This window comes from Hippopotamus amphibius, chromosome 11, assembly GCF_030028045.1.
Source record: "Hippopotamus amphibius kiboko isolate mHipAmp2 chromosome 11, mHipAmp2.hap2, whole genome shotgun sequence".
Lineage (NCBI taxonomy): Eukaryota > Metazoa > Chordata > Mammalia > Artiodactyla > Hippopotamidae > Hippopotamus > Hippopotamus amphibius.
Window position 1 is genome coordinate 20946812 of NC_080196.1, and position 14717 is coordinate 20961528.

The 14717-nt window shown below is 49.6% G+C and overlaps 9 non-coding genes across 9 annotated transcripts; 4 read left to right on the top strand and 5 right to left on the bottom strand.

The window, feature by feature from the left end:
• The first annotated feature begins 475 nt into the window (after positions 1-475).
• On the top strand, positions 476-548 carry TRNAV-CAC (transfer RNA valine (anticodon CAC)). The gene has a single exon. It is a non-coding gene; the product is annotated as a tRNA-Val (tRNA).
• A 537-nt stretch (positions 549-1085) lies between these two features.
• On the top strand, positions 1086-1159 carry TRNAI-AAU (transfer RNA isoleucine (anticodon AAU)). The gene has a single exon. It is a non-coding gene; the product is annotated as a tRNA-Ile (tRNA).
• A 2487-nt stretch (positions 1160-3646) lies between these two features.
• On the top strand, positions 3647-3718 carry TRNAM-CAU (transfer RNA methionine (anticodon CAU)). The gene has a single exon. It is a non-coding gene; the product is annotated as a tRNA-Met (tRNA).
• Positions 3719-5084: 1366 nt separating this feature from the next.
• Positions 5085-5166, bottom strand: TRNAS-GCU (transfer RNA serine (anticodon GCU)). Its single transcript has one exon. It is a non-coding gene; the product is annotated as a tRNA-Ser (tRNA).
• Positions 5167-6582: 1416 nt separating this feature from the next.
• On the bottom strand, positions 6583-6654 carry TRNAM-CAU (transfer RNA methionine (anticodon CAU)). The gene has a single exon. It is a non-coding gene; the product is annotated as a tRNA-Met (tRNA).
• A 2487-nt stretch (positions 6655-9141) lies between these two features.
• Positions 9142-9215, bottom strand: TRNAI-AAU (transfer RNA isoleucine (anticodon AAU)). The gene has a single exon. It is a non-coding gene; the product is annotated as a tRNA-Ile (tRNA).
• Positions 9216-9752: 537 nt separating this feature from the next.
• Positions 9753-9825, bottom strand: TRNAV-CAC (transfer RNA valine (anticodon CAC)). Its single transcript has one exon. It is a non-coding gene; the product is annotated as a tRNA-Val (tRNA).
• Positions 9826-10866: 1041 nt separating this feature from the next.
• On the top strand, positions 10867-10940 carry TRNAI-AAU (transfer RNA isoleucine (anticodon AAU)). The gene has a single exon. It is a non-coding gene; the product is annotated as a tRNA-Ile (tRNA).
• Positions 10941-11757: 817 nt separating this feature from the next.
• TRNAR-ACG (transfer RNA arginine (anticodon ACG)) lies at positions 11758-11830 on the bottom strand. Its single transcript has one exon. It is a non-coding gene; the product is annotated as a tRNA-Arg (tRNA).
• Between the last annotated feature and the right edge of the window lie 2887 nt (positions 11831-14717).

Sequence of the window (14717 nt, forward strand, 5' to 3'; positions counted from 1 at the left end):
AAAGGACTGCCTGGCAGACCAGTGGGCATTTCCCCCTCTCCGTCCCTCGGTTTCCATCGGTCAGACGCTGCCCGGCACAGAATGGGCAGCTGCCAGAGTTCAAGTGCACCGAGTCCCGGTTCCTTTTCTGCGGTCGTTTTCTGGCGCCCAAGAGATGGTGATCCCAGAACTTCCCAAGGTCACATAAACTCAGGACAAAATCGAGCAATTTTTCAGAAATCCGCTGCACCCGGACGCTGCCTAAAATACCTGTCCTGCCTTTGGGAAGGAATTCTTCGCTTAAGGGTAGTATTTGCCTGGTGTGACTCTCTGACTTTAGTATCATTGGTTTTGAAAGAAAAGCGCAGTAACCTTGATCATTTCCTTCAAGAGAAAAGCCATTCAGTGTGGCCGAGCCTGGGCAAGCCAGGAAGTCTTTTCTCTTAGACACAGCAGTGGAGGGGGTGGGGGAAATAACGAGAGGCAGCAAGAGCAAGTTTCCGTAGTGTAGTGGTTATCACGTTCGCCTCACACGCGAAAGGTCCCCGGTTCGAAACCGGGCGGAAACACCTCTCCTCGTCGGGGTTTGCATTTTGAACCACCCTCCCGAATCTCGCAGGAACCTTCCGAGAAACCAGCTCCGTGAGGAGGCTCCCGAACGCCCACCAAATCTCATCCGGGAACCTGGGGGACTCCGCGACCATCGACAATCCGACCCGCCGGAACAGCCTTCGTGCACCACATTCCATCTTGCATGACAGAGCCTGCGCTCACTCCTAGCTCAGGGGAGGACTGCCGGGCATTTACACAGCAGCAAAAACACTTGCATGGGTTCCCCGGGCCGTTGGCCGCAGCTTCCTGCAAAACCTTCAGCTTCCTCTTTCACGTCTAGGAATAAGACTGAAAACCAACATGCCTTCTTTTCCGTCGGTTTTCTTTTAAGAGAAAGCGTCTCATTCTTCTTAGTAAGGGTGGAAAGCAACACCACCACCAAACTTCTCTTAATGGAAATGACACTATCATTCGGAACTTAACATTTTGGGGGGGGGGGGGGCGGGGAACGCACAAGAAGCACAGAAGAAGGGAATGACGCCCCTGAGCCTGACGGCCGGTTAGCTCAGTTGGTTAGAGCGTGGTGCTAATAACGCCAAGGTCGCGGGTTCGATCCCCGTACGGGCCAATCTCTTTGCTTTCCCCTTCGCAAGAAGGCCGCCTGCCCTTTTCCGAGGAGGGAACTGCCTTCTTACCCTACAGAGACCTGGGAATACTGGAGAGTATTCTCTAGCATCTTTCAAATCTACCGCCCTCACGCAGCTTTTATCCACTCATTGCCCAGCTCACCACAGCTTCAACATTTTTCCAGGCAGGCACTGACTGTTCTTTCCTTCCGGACCAATGGCTGAGAACAGAGAGCCGTGCAGGGCCAGAGGGCACAAGAGTGGGAGCCCAAAGGGGGGTGGGGGTGGCGAGTGGAAAAGATTACTGGCAACCTTTTGTTCAAAGCTTATTCGATTTTAAATTGTCTTTCCAAAGTAGTTGCGCAGTCAACGTCCTTTCTCAGATCCTCAAGCGGTACAAAGTAAAGAGGCGTTCTTCGAAGGTCGTTCTTTCCATGCCTCCGAAGACTCTGACAGCCGACATGGCCCTGTGAGGAAGGACCACGCAAGGTGGACTCTTCAGGATACTTCCTCTCCCTACATGTCTGCAGCACTTTGATCACTTTCAGGAGGAAATACAACACACAGACCCTTTTTCTTTTTCTTCTTCTTCTTCTTTCTTTCTTCTTCTTCTTTCAGATTCGATTCCTTAGAAAGACGGGCGTCTCGCATCCTTGCTTCTGACTTGAAAGGACAGTTCAATACCGTGGTTACTTCTCTGATCTTTGCGCGGAGTCCCTCCCCAGCCTCGTACAGTTGCCATACCTGAGTGTGCTGACCAGTGCTAAGCTCCACGTGGAGTACTTTCTGGAGGTTTCCCTTCTCACGGCTCTCTCCTTGCAGGTATTCTGTCCTGCCAACTCTAGCTGTCTTGGTCTCCTGGACTATCCACCCTGTCACTTCAACTCAGGGAGTTCAGGAGCCTCCGCCTGGGTTCCTGCTGGGTGCACTGGGGCCTGGAAACTCTCTCAAGGCAGTAAGAACTAGGGTGCAGTCCTAGATCTCACCTCAGTTCCCAGCAAAATTGCTCATTCCTTTTTTTTCTGTCAGGGATTACCATCCTTTGTTGCCTGACGTTTGGTGTTCTGAAAAGTGTTTCGTCTATTTTGCCAGGTTTTGGTTCTCTCAGGCAGGAGGGTGTATCTGATCCTGGTGATTTGGTCTTGGCTGGAAACAGACCTTTCTGCTCTTTGGAGGAGCAAGCCGGGGAAGCTGAGGCCTCTTCAATTCGTGCCGTGGGTTGCAGGCTCTGGGTGAGCAGAGAGGGGCGGGTTGGTTAGCCCAACGGCCTGTCTTAGGGCAGTTGGCGTTGCCTTTCTGGGAGACGCGGGGCCTCGTGTTGCTTGTGGCAAGCAGTGTGGGCAAATATTGGACCGGGGCTCCCGGCTCCGACTGGGCCAACCTGTCTGGAGGGTTGAGGCTACAGGCCTCAGCCCCGGTGAGATGGTCTTCTCCAGTGTGCGAGTGTGAGTCTGTGTGTGTGAGTGTGTGTGTGTGTGTGTGTGTGTGTGTGTGGACGGGTGTGTGTCTGTGTGTGTGTGCCAGGGCTGGTTGGGGGAGAGGAGGGCTCCTGTGGGAGAGCAGGGCCTGAGTCCGGGGGTGCTGAGGGGCCAATGCCACCAAAACGGGCATTCGGAACTCTGTCTCGCTGGCAGGCTGAAAGTAGGAGTTTTCTGATGAGGGGGTGAGAGCCTTGGAGGGTGTGGGATCCCTGCACTCTTTCTTTGTCGCCGCCCTGCTGTCACCTGCAGGGCATGGGAGCACCCACCTGCTCCATCAGTGCCTCCCCGTGGGTGAATTCTGGTCACCCTCCTTGGTGGCCTGGTGATGATCGCCACTTGGTGCAGCCTCAGAGGCCGAGACTGGATGAATCAATGGGGCCCACCCAGCACCCGAGTCCACCTGGGTGACCCCGCTCAGTGCTTCCCTCCCGTGCTGCCTCTAGTCCCCTTTCTTTCTCTCCCCCACCCTTCCTTCTCGCCTTTCCATTAGGTTATTACACCTCTGTGGTACCCTCTTCCCAACACTACTTGGCTAAAGTATATTTTAGATACCTTACAATGTACATAGCTTATGTGTACACTGAGCTGATAAAGTTTGCCAATGTATCCTACTCCCATGTGACCACCACCCAGATGGAGATTGAGAACATTCCCATTAGGCCAGAAAATCACCTTATGCCCCCTTACCAGTCAACATTGCATCCTGCAAGCTGATCGCTGTCTGATTTCTAGCACCAGATAGCTTGCCTGCTCTTAAACTTCATAGAAGTGGAATCATATAGCATATCCTATTGTGAGGCTTTGGTTTGGTTGGTCCAGCATGTTATTTCTGAGAGCGATTTGAGTCCTTACACGTACGATAAGCCACAGAAGTTTGTTCTTATTGCTGGGAAGTTTATTCTTTCGATTTTGTAAACAAACCAAAATTCATCTATGCATACAAGGAAACGAGACATAGCTCATGGTATTCATAGTTGGGAAAATGGCAGCCCGCGGGCAGAGCCTGCCAGCAGAGTGGCGCAGCGGGAGCGTGCTGGGCCCATAACCCAGAGGTCGATGGATCGAAACCATCCTCTGCTAGGCTTGCCTTTTGTAACGCCCAGTTCGCTCCTGGATCGCAGGCACAGCACAGCACCAAGAAGTTTCCTCAACTTGCAGATGCACCTTCTTCTGTGATCACTGCTAGAACCCATTACCAACCCTTACCTGACCGGTATAAACGGCTAAGCCTTGCCCTTTTCCCTTTCTTTTCTCTTTCCTTTTGCCCCGGGGGGCGGGGGGCGGGGGGGGGGGGGGGGAGCAAAATCCGGCCTCCTCTCTCACTTCAAAAGAGAGGCAAATCTCTGGCCCCTCTTACCCGAGGATGGTTGACAGATTTACCGTTCATTTCCAATGCATCAGCGTTATTTCTTCCAGGGAACGAAGTACACACTTGACTCCAGTTAGGGTTTTATATTTTCTTTACACGCGAAAGAAAAACCTTTTATTTCCCCTTGATTCCTGCCTGATGACTGTGTTGCAGCTTTACTTGCGCGCGAGTCTCCTACCCTTTGTCGCCTCTTTTTTCGCTCCTGTGCGTGATTTATCAAACTTAGATCAAATTTATGCGAATGTTTTGTGAATCCTTTTTGAAAGCGATGCATGTTGCCATTACCGTGAAGACGCCATTCGAGGGCGCTTTATGGGAAAAACGGAAGCAAAGCTGTTAAGTGTGAAATGACAGGCTAAAAGCAATCGAATACGTTAAAATCAAAAGATTTGTGCATCGCGATCCAGCTGGGGGAAACACACCCGTGGAAGTCTTAGGAAAAAAAAATTTCCTTTTTTTGCGGAAACGGTTTTAGTGATATTACTCTTCAATGAGTCCTTCCATTACGACAAGAAACTATAAATTTCTCCAAGCAGCAAGCATCCTAAATAATGAGAATCTTTAAAAATCACATGGAAAAATAGAAATTAAGGTGAAAGTGGCGGTGGGGGGACCTGTTCTCTTCCTTTGCTTGTTGCTTCTAAGATGTTCTTATTTGGAGGCCCACTAAATCAACATTCTTCAACTTCCTTTGCCTGTTTACCTTGTAAATTGTTCAGAGGAGGGAATCGGCAGGTTCTGACCAAACCTTTGGGTTCTTTCGCTCTGCAGTTTGTGCCACAATGTGATGAAAGGGCGCTGGGGCGTGGGGGACGGTTGCACCTTGAAGACACCTTTCCTATGAGGCCACAGCACTTCCATGTGTGGGACCTGAGAAGATAAGCAGTAATTGATATTAAGAGTAGAGAGCAATTGTACCCAGCCCGGCATTCAAGAATACTCAAGTATCCGAGAAGGTAATGAAACTATCTGGCCAAAGGGAGTAGAAGGTGGGAGGAAGTGAAGCAGGAAAAGTTATACAGTGTGCAATTAATTCGTTTGTCAGCGAAAACCGCGCTTACCCACCACTGTAAGGCTCGACGAGGATGGGATTCGAACCCACGCGTGCATAGCACAATGGATTAGCAGTCCATCGCCTTAACCACTCGGCCACCTCGTCTTACATTAGATTGGTCTTTTGAGTACTTTTTAAAAGTCTTAATTTTGGTAAAGCTTTAACATTTTGATCTTTCTGTGCAGTACCGCTTTTCAAACTGCAGTCATTTTACGATAATTTTTTAAAGAGAATTTTTAAAGAGACTTTTCACACAGAGCCTTCCTCTGGGGGAACCTTTCGCACCTTGATAATGTTTTAACCTGCTCGTGTCTCCAGCCTTGTCATCCTTCCTCAGTACTCACTTTGCCTTCCAGTCACGGTGAAATTTTTCCTATTCTCCCCAAGATCCATAATCTTCTCATTCTTCATTGTCGACACTCTGGTCGTCCCTGCTGCCTTCATTTCACCTGTCTTCATTCTCTACTCATTCCTCCTCCTCCTCTCCCTTTCCTCCCCATAAGAAGTTTTCATCCACAAACGCGTGAATTAATGGGAAAATATTCACTGAAAGATGTATTTCCAATGAAATTCTACTTTAAATATATAATAAATTGCTTATCAAAATTATGTCTTTTACTGAATGCTACTACTAAATGTGACGGTAATTCAAGCCAGGGGTAAAAAAACAAACATTTATAGTCACGGGAAATAACAAAGTTAGACTCCAATTAATGTAAATACTTTCTATTGCATAGAGGCAGCAGTGGGTAAGTGAGCATAAAAATACATAGCATTAGGTTAAAATTATGTGGCAGATAAGGAAGGAATTGTGCACTGTACAGCTTTTCCTGCTTCACTTCCTCCCACCTCCTACTGCCTTGCTCAGATCGTTTATTACCTTCCAGATACTCGACAAGATATTAGCTTCCGTTTTTCCCATAAAGCGCCCTCGAATGGCGTCTTCACGGTAATGGCAACATGCATCGCTTTCAAAAAGGATTCACAAAACATTCGCATAAATTTGATCTAAGTTTGATAAATCACGCACAGGAGCGAAAAAAGAGGCGACAAAGGGTAGGAGACTCGCGCGCAAGTAAAGCTGCAACACAGTCATCAGGCAGGAATCAAGGGGAAATAAAAGGTTTTTCTTTCGCGTGTAAAGAAAATATAAAACCCTAACTGGAGTCAAGTGTGTACTTCGTTCCCTGGAAGAAATAACGCTGATGCATTGGAAATGAACGGTAAATCTGTCAACCATCCTCGGGTAAGAGGGGCCAGAGATTTGCCTCTCTTTTGAAGTGAGAGAGGAGGCCGGATTTTGCTCCCCCCCCCCCCCCGCCCCCCGCCCCCCGGGGCAAAAGGAAAGAGAAAAGAAAGGGAAAAGGGCAAGGCTTAGCCGTTTATACCGGTCAGGTAAGGGTTGGTAATGGGTTCTAGCAGTGATCACAGAAGAAGGTGCATCTGCAAGTTGAGGAAACTTCTTGGTGCTGTGCTGTGCCTGCGATCCAGGAGCGAACTGGGCGTTACAAAAGGCAAGCCTAGCAGAGGATGGTTTCGATCCATCGACCTCTGGGTTATGGGCCCAGCACGCTCCCGCTGCGCCACTCTGCTGGCAGGCTCTGCCCGCGGGCTGCCATTTTCCCAACTATGAATACCATGAGCTATGTCTCGTTTCCTTGTATGCATAGATGAATTTTGGTTTGTTTACAAAATCGAAAGAATAAACTTCCCAGCAATAAGAACAAACTTCTGTGGCTTATCGTACGTGTAAGGACTCAAATCGCTCTCAGAAATAACATGCTGGACCAACCAAACCAAAGCCTCACAATAGGATATGCTATATGATTCCACTTCTATGAAGTTTAAGAGCAGGCAAGCTATCTGGTGCTAGAAATCAGACAGCGATCAGCTTGCAGGATGCAATGTTGACTGGTAAGGGGGCATAAGGTGATTTTCTGGCCTAATGGGAATGTTCTCAATCTCCATCTGGGTGGTGGTCACATGGGAGTAGGATACATTGGCAAACTTTATCAGCTCAGTGTACACATAAGCTATGTACATTGTAAGGTATCTAAAATATACTTTAGCCAAGTAGTGTTGGGAAGAGGGTACCACAGAGGTGTAATAACCTAATGGAAAGGCGAGAAGGAAGGGTGGGGGAGAGAAAGAAAGGGGACTAGAGGCAGCACGGGAGGGAAGCACTGAGCGGGGTCACCCAGGTGGACTCGGGTGCTGGGTGGGCCCCATTGATTCATCCAGTCTCGGCCTCTGAGGCTGCACCAAGTGGCGATCATCACCAGGCCACCAAGGAGGGTGACCAGAATTCACCCACGGGGAGGCACTGATGGAGCAGGTGGGTGCTCCCATGCCCTGCAGGTGACAGCAGGGCGGCGACAAAGAAAGAGTGCAGGGATCCCACACCCTCCAAGGCTCTCACCCCCTCATCAGAAAACTCCTACTTTCAGCCTGCCAGCGAGACAGAGTTCCGAATGCCCGTTTTGGTGGCATTGGCCCCTCAGCACCCCCGGACTCAGGCCCTGCTCTCCCACAGGAGCCCTCCTCTCCCCCAACCAGCCCTGGCACACACACACAGACACACACCCGTCCACACACACACACACACACACACACACACACTCACACACACAGACTCACACTCGCACACTGGAGAAGACCATCTCACCGGGGCTGAGGCCTGTAGCCTCAACCCTCCAGACAGGTTGGCCCAGTCGGAGCCGGGAGCCCCGGTCCAATATTTGCCCACACTGCTTGCCACAAGCAACACGAGGCCCCGCGTCTCCCAGAAAGGCAACGCCAACTGCCCTAAGACAGGCCGTTGGGCTAACCAACCCGCCCCTCTCTGCTCACCCAGAGCCTGCAACCCACGGCACGAATTGAAGAGGCCTCAGCTTCCCCGGCTTGCTCCTCCAAAGAGCAGAAAGGTCTGTTTCCAGCCAAGACCAAATCACCAGGATCAGATACACCCTCCTGCCTGAGAGAACCAAAACCTGGCAAAATAGACGAAACACTTTTCAGAACACCAAACGTCAGGCAACAAAGGATGGTAATCCCTGACAGAAAAAAAAGGAATGAGCAATTTTGCTGGGAACTGAGGTGAGATCTAGGACTGCACCCTAGTTCTTACTGCCTTGAGAGAGTTTCCAGGCCCCAGTGCACCCAGCAGGAACCCAGGCGGAGGCTCCTGAACTCCCTGAGTTGAAGTGACAGGGTGGATAGTCCAGGAGACCAAGACAGCTAGAGTTGGCAGGACAGAATACCTGCAAGGAGAGAGCCGTGAGAAGGGAAACCTCCAGAAAGTACTCCACGTGGAGCTTAGCACTGGTCAGCACACTCAGGTATGGCAACTGTACGAGGCTGGGGAGGGACTCCGCGCAAAGATCAGAGAAGTAACCACGGTATTGAACTGTCCTTTCAAGTCAGAAGCAAGGATGCGAGACGCCCGTCTTTCTAAGGAATCGAATCTGAAAGAAGAAGAAGAAAGAAAGAAGAAGAAGAAGAAAAAGAAAAAGGGTCTGTGTGTTGTATTTCCTCCTGAAAGTGATCAAAGTGCTGCAGACATGTAGGGAGAGGAAGTATCCTGAAGAGTCCACCTTGCGTGGTCCTTCCTCACAGGGCCATGTCGGCTGTCAGAGTCTTCGGAGGCATGGAAAGAACGACCTTCGAAGAACGCCTCTTTACTTTGTACCGCTTGAGGATCTGAGAAAGGACGTTGACTGCGCAACTACTTTGGAAAGACAATTTAAAATCGAATAAGCTTTGAACAAAAGGTTGCCAGTAATCTTTTCCACTCGCCACCCCCACCCCCCTTTGGGCTCCCACTCTTGTGCCCTCTGGCCCTGCACGGCTCTCTGTTCTCAGCCATTGGTCCGGAAGGAAAGAACAGTCAGTGCCTGCCTGGAAAAATGTTGAAGCTGTGGTGAGCTGGGCAATGAGTGGATAAAAGCTGCGTGAGGGCGGTAGATTTGAAAGATGCTAGAGAATACTCTCCAGTATTCCCAGGTCTCTGTAGGGTAAGAAGGCAGTTCCCTCCTCGGAAAAGGGCAGGCGGCCTTCTTGCGAAGGGGAAAGCAAAGAGATTGGCCCGTACGGGGATCGAACCCGCGACCTTGGCGTTATTAGCACCACGCTCTAACCAACTGAGCTAACCGGCCGTCAGGCTCAGGGGCGTCATTCCCTTCTTCTGTGCTTCTTGTGCGTTCCCCGCCCCCCCCCCCCCCAAAATGTTAAGTTCCGAATGATAGTGTCATTTCCATTAAGAGAAGTTTGGTGGTGGTGTTGCTTTCCACCCTTACTAAGAAGAATGAGACGCTTTCTCTTAAAAGAAAACCGACGGAAAAGAAGGCATGTTGGTTTTCAGTCTTATTCCTAGACGTGAAAGAGGAAGCTGAAGGTTTTGCAGGAAGCTGCGGCCAACGGCCCGGGGAACCCATGCAAGTGTTTTTGCTGCTGTGTAAATGCCCGGCAGTCCTCCCCTGAGCTAGGAGTGAGCGCAGGCTCTGTCATGCAAGATGGAATGTGGTGCACGAAGGCTGTTCCGGCGGGTCGGATTGTCGATGGTCGCGGAGTCCCCCAGGTTCCCGGATGAGATTTGGTGGGCGTTCGGGAGCCTCCTCACGGAGCTGGTTTCTCGGAAGGTTCCTGCGAGATTCGGGAGGGTGGTTCAAAATGCAAACCCCGACGAGGAGAGGTGTTTCCGCCCGGTTTCGAACCGGGGACCTTTCGCGTGTGAGGCGAACGTGATAACCACTACACTACGGAAACTTGCTCTTGCTGCCTCTCGTTATTTCCCCCACCCCCTCCACTGCTGTGTCTAAGAGAAAAGACTTCCTGGCTTGCCCAGGCTCGGCCACACTGAATGGCTTTTCTCTTGAAGGAAATGATCAAGGTTACTGCGCTTTTCTTTCAAAACCAATGATACTAAAGTCAGAGAGTCACACCAGGCAAATACTACCCTTAAGCGAAGAATTCCTTCCCAAAGGCAGGACAGGTATTTTAGGCAGCGTCCGGGTGCAGCGGATTTCTGAAAAATTGCTCGATTTTGTCCTGAGTTTATGTGACCTTGGGAAGTTCTGGGATCACCATCTCTTGGGCGCCAGAAAACGACCGCAGAAAAGGAACCGGGACTCGGTGCACTTGAACTCTGGCAGCTGCCCATTCTGTGCCGGGCAGCGTCTGACCGATGGAAACCGAGGGACGGAGAGGGGGAAATGCCCACTGGTCTGCCAGGCAGTCCTTTCTTGTCCTCTCTGGACCTCAGTTCTGTGCCACCTGAACACCGATCAACCAGAGTGAGACTAAAATTGCTGTTGTGGATAACATCGTTAATGTACTAAAAGTGCTGTTGTCGCTATTATCACCAGCGTCCAAAGTCAGTTTGTTCCTCCAGGGCAAGTTGAGCTAACCGATCCCCGAGCCATGGCCCACCTGACCAGAGAACGGTAAACCGGAAACATCCTGCCTCCTGAAGCTGTGATTCAGAAATGTCAGACGTGGGTGATGAATCCCAGTGTCTTTGTTCTTGCCCTTTAAAACCAGCCGTGTCTCAAAGACCAAGGCGGATTGGACGTGAGACTTGTGTCCCAGTTCCTTGCCTGGCGCCGTACAATCCAAGGCTTCCTTTGGTCCAAAGGGCTGCTGTCCGAGTTTGGCTTTCTGTGCAGAGGGCACAGCGGATCTTTGCTGGGTTCCCCACGGAGCAGCTAGCTATCTGAAGACTGTGAAAAGCAAATGTTTGCCTTTCTGCAGAGGTACTGCGGGAGAAGAGTGGTGAAAAGTTTTAAGCGAAAAGTCGCTTTCCGTCGTGGCCGGTTAGCTCAGTTGGTTAGAGCGTGGTGCTAATAACGCCAAGGTCGCGGGTTCGATCCCCGTACGGGCCAGGGGAAGTTTTACTCCTTACCACCCGAGGTGGTTACTCGTTACACGTTTCTAGTTGAGACCTGCAGCTCAGGTTGCTTGAAAAGAAGTCAACACGTTACTTACCTTACGCCTTCATTTTGGAATTGCCCAACGAGCGCTCTTCTGGAAGTCGCGGTGCTGGGAAGCAAAGCTGCGACCTTGAATCTAGTGCGTGGGAGTCAGGACCAGCTCCGCTATCCGGTCGCCACAACCCTGGCCTTTCTGGATTTGACGTTTCCTCAGTCAAAGCCTCTTCTCCTTCTGTTAGGAAGAGGGTGAGGGGTAACCCAGTGAGAATAATATTGGTGAAGACACTCATAGAGCCAGCCACATTTTTTCTTTCTTTTTCTTTTTTCTTTTCTTTTCTTTCTTTCTTTTTCTTTCTTTCTTTCTTTCTTTCTTTCTTTCTTTCTTTCTTTCTTTCTTTCTTTCTCTCTCTCTCTCTCTCTTTCTTTCTTTCTTTCTTTCTTTCTTTTTCTTTCTTCTTGTTCTTCCTCCTCCTCCTCTTCTTTTTTGTTAAAGCCTCTTTGATTTGAAACTGTGTAGAGGTGTCTCTATGTGATCCTTTCTGCACATTTGCGGTAGGAGATGGAAACGAGAAAATGTTAGCGTGTGAACGTTCCTGTGATCGCCTCCGAAGGGTCCTTCCGAGCTGCGCGAGAGGTAGGATTGCCCTGTGGGGCAACAAAACAACGAGCAAGGTGAGGGAGGTTTTCCGAGTACGTAATTGTGATGGGAGAAAGTTTGAAGAATTGGTTGGCATGTCAGTTGCAAGATGACTAGGTGTCAAAAGGGTTTCGAGCCAGCCAGGAGTCGAACCTAGAATCTTCTGATCCGTAGTCAGACGCGTTATCCATTGCGCCACTGGCCCCCCTGCAAGGTTCTAGCTTAAAGTGTGCCTACTTACACAAGACGTCGGAAGTCGCTGGTTCCGGTATGAGGACAGAAAGAACCGCAAAGCCGTTGACTCCGGCAGATTCCTGTCATTTGTGGTTAGCGTACACAATAACACGTTGTTTGCCATATCTATATTTAAAATCATAAGAGTTTTAACCCTCAGAACATTCCACACATGGTGGAAAGAATGTCATTCCCTGAAGGCAAGTTTTCACCCGTGAGTGCTCTTGGCTAATGTTTTGCAATCTGTTAATCTGCCATGCTTCCGCCTTCCTCATATATTCTTATGTACTTCTATCGGGCCCTGATGATGTGTGCGTGGATGACTGATGACTGCCCTGTATTCTCTTTAATTAAGTGTGATAAAATAAAGTACATTTACTTGGTTTGGAAATGCATTTGGCTGTCAGAATCACATCTTTTCCTCTTAGACCGTTAAAAGCGTAATACTCACTAAGAGGGAGAATCACGGCCAAGTTCTGTGATAAATCATGCATCGGATAAAAGCATGCAAAGGTCAACAGTAAAGGCAAAAAGAGGCAAGAATTGAGTCAAGGTACACACATTGCAGAAGTCAAATTTGAGATAGAATGTTGGAATTTAGGAACTGATTTAATACCACACACATTTCAAACAGACAGATAGGCTCTCTTTAGATAATTTGGTTATTTGTTTATTTTAGTTTTCAAATTAGGCAAAAGAGACACCTTGAAATGTACAATTGCCTCGAGAGAAGGATCTTCGCTGTTGAGGGCGAGACACGGTATAGTAATGTTCTCGACCGTACACAAGATTCTCGGAATCCAGAACGCAACGCTTTCTCATCCCAACTTTGCCACCTTTTGCCTAACTGGCCTTTGCGATAAAAGAGAGGTGTCAGTGCTGCCAGGGATGTGAAGATTTACTTAGGAAGATTTGGGGAAGTTTTATCTAAGGAGTAACGATGGAGGTCAAGTTTCAAGGTGAGGAGATGTTCACTATGTGTAGAGAAGTAGTTGAGGTAGAGCAGGTAATATGTGCCCACGTCCCTGGGAAACAAGAGGAACTGCTTGCAAGTAGGACAGTGTGGTTGGGAGAGAGGGGGCAGTGAGGTATGAAATGAAGCTGAAGACATAGGAGTGGCCACGGAGAGGATTTTCAGGCCATAATCTGAAGGGTATCACATAATAAAATGGCCACCAGATGTCTAGGTGATAGGCAACTCTTTTAGAAACACTGCTTTCTGCCTGTCACACCTTTGTCCTCTCAAAGTTCACAGAATCTGAGATCTAGTCTGACCTACTCTAAGCAAAAGCCAGCTAAAATTGCCCCAAACATTTGAGAAAACTCAGGCATTCAGATGATGTGACTCCCCTTAGTCCACGAGGGACAGCAACGGTGGTCCCTGTAGAGAGGAAGTACTACTAGCATTGGCGTTCCAGGAAGGGAGGCTTTTAATCTTTATCTTTAAAACAGACATTTCTACTTCTGGTAATGCACACCCCTCCCTCCCCCCCCCCCCTTTTCTAACGGAAAACGCAGATGTAAAAGGTCTGTTTCATAGGTCGCAAAACAGGCTGTTCTAGCTAGCGTTGTGTTAGTTAAATCATATGTGAGCCAGAATGAATTCCCCATACCTTAACATGTGAATATTTCTTCCACAACCCTCAAGTAGAAATACTACATGCGGAGCTACGTATTTTTTTTCCAATTAAAAAAAAAAGTGCCTAAAACACACACACACCAGGCTCAATAGACCATCAAAACATTTCCCCCTCTCCTTTCTCACGTTTGAGAAATCCCTCGCGCAGCCCCGCAAATCCAGAGCGCGCTGTTCATGGTCCTGACTCCGGGAAGAGTCGGCCTCCCGGGTTGCAACGCGGACCACCTGGGCTTGCCGGGCCGCACCTTGAGTTGAGCTGGATGCCGAGTCCCTGACAGGTCCGAGAGGAGCCGCTGCCGGCCTAGAAACCCTGCCCGCGAGGGCCCCACGCCCCATTCCGTGCATGTCTGTCCCACGGCCTTGTCTCTAAACACCCACGCAGGGAAACCCACACTAACCCCACTCTTCTGTGCCTCAAGGCAATTGCCTTTTGAGCCCACGGAAGCGACAGGTCTCTGCGCCCAAAGGACAACTCGTGGCAGCGAGCGGCCACCCCTCCCAGGCAAGCCTGGGTGGGTGATGCGGGTCGGGCTAAGGATCCCGGCGCGCAGCCCGGGCTTCCGGAAAGCGGGCGCCTTGGCGTTGACCGCGTTGTGAAAGAAAACACTTGAGCCGAGAGACTCGGATCCAGGCGGACTACGGACCAAGTCCCTGGGGGTGCTGATGCGGGTACGAACGCGGACCCCGGGAACTGGGGGGGGGGGGGGGGGGAGGGGAAGGAAAAGTTAAGCAACGGTCTTTGCCGGACGCAAGATCTCTGTGTCGTTTCTGGGGACAGGAAACTTCTGATTCATTTCCTCCATCCCCTCCTCTATTCCTTTCCATCGTCACCACACACAAATTTTATATTGAAGGTTCTTGAAAATATTTCTGGCAAAGAAAAAAAAAAATGCCGGAGATGGAAGACATCTGGAAAGGTCACCTTTTGTTTCTCCTTTGTTTGTTTTACATTCTTGTTTGTCTGATTGCGTTCATTCATCTGTTCACTGGTAATTGCGGTAGGCATACCTCGATTGCTTACTGGCCATTTGCTTGCATTTCAAATCGTGTGCCTTTAGGCCAACAGTGAGAGGGAAAACAACAAAGCCTGTCGAAGAAAGTTTAGCAAAATACTCCATGCCCTTGAGCTGAGCAACTGTATGTTAGACAGGACATAATAGGCACTAAGCATACAGGAAAGATTGCTACACTGTACCTCACAAAAACTGAACACCTTTCT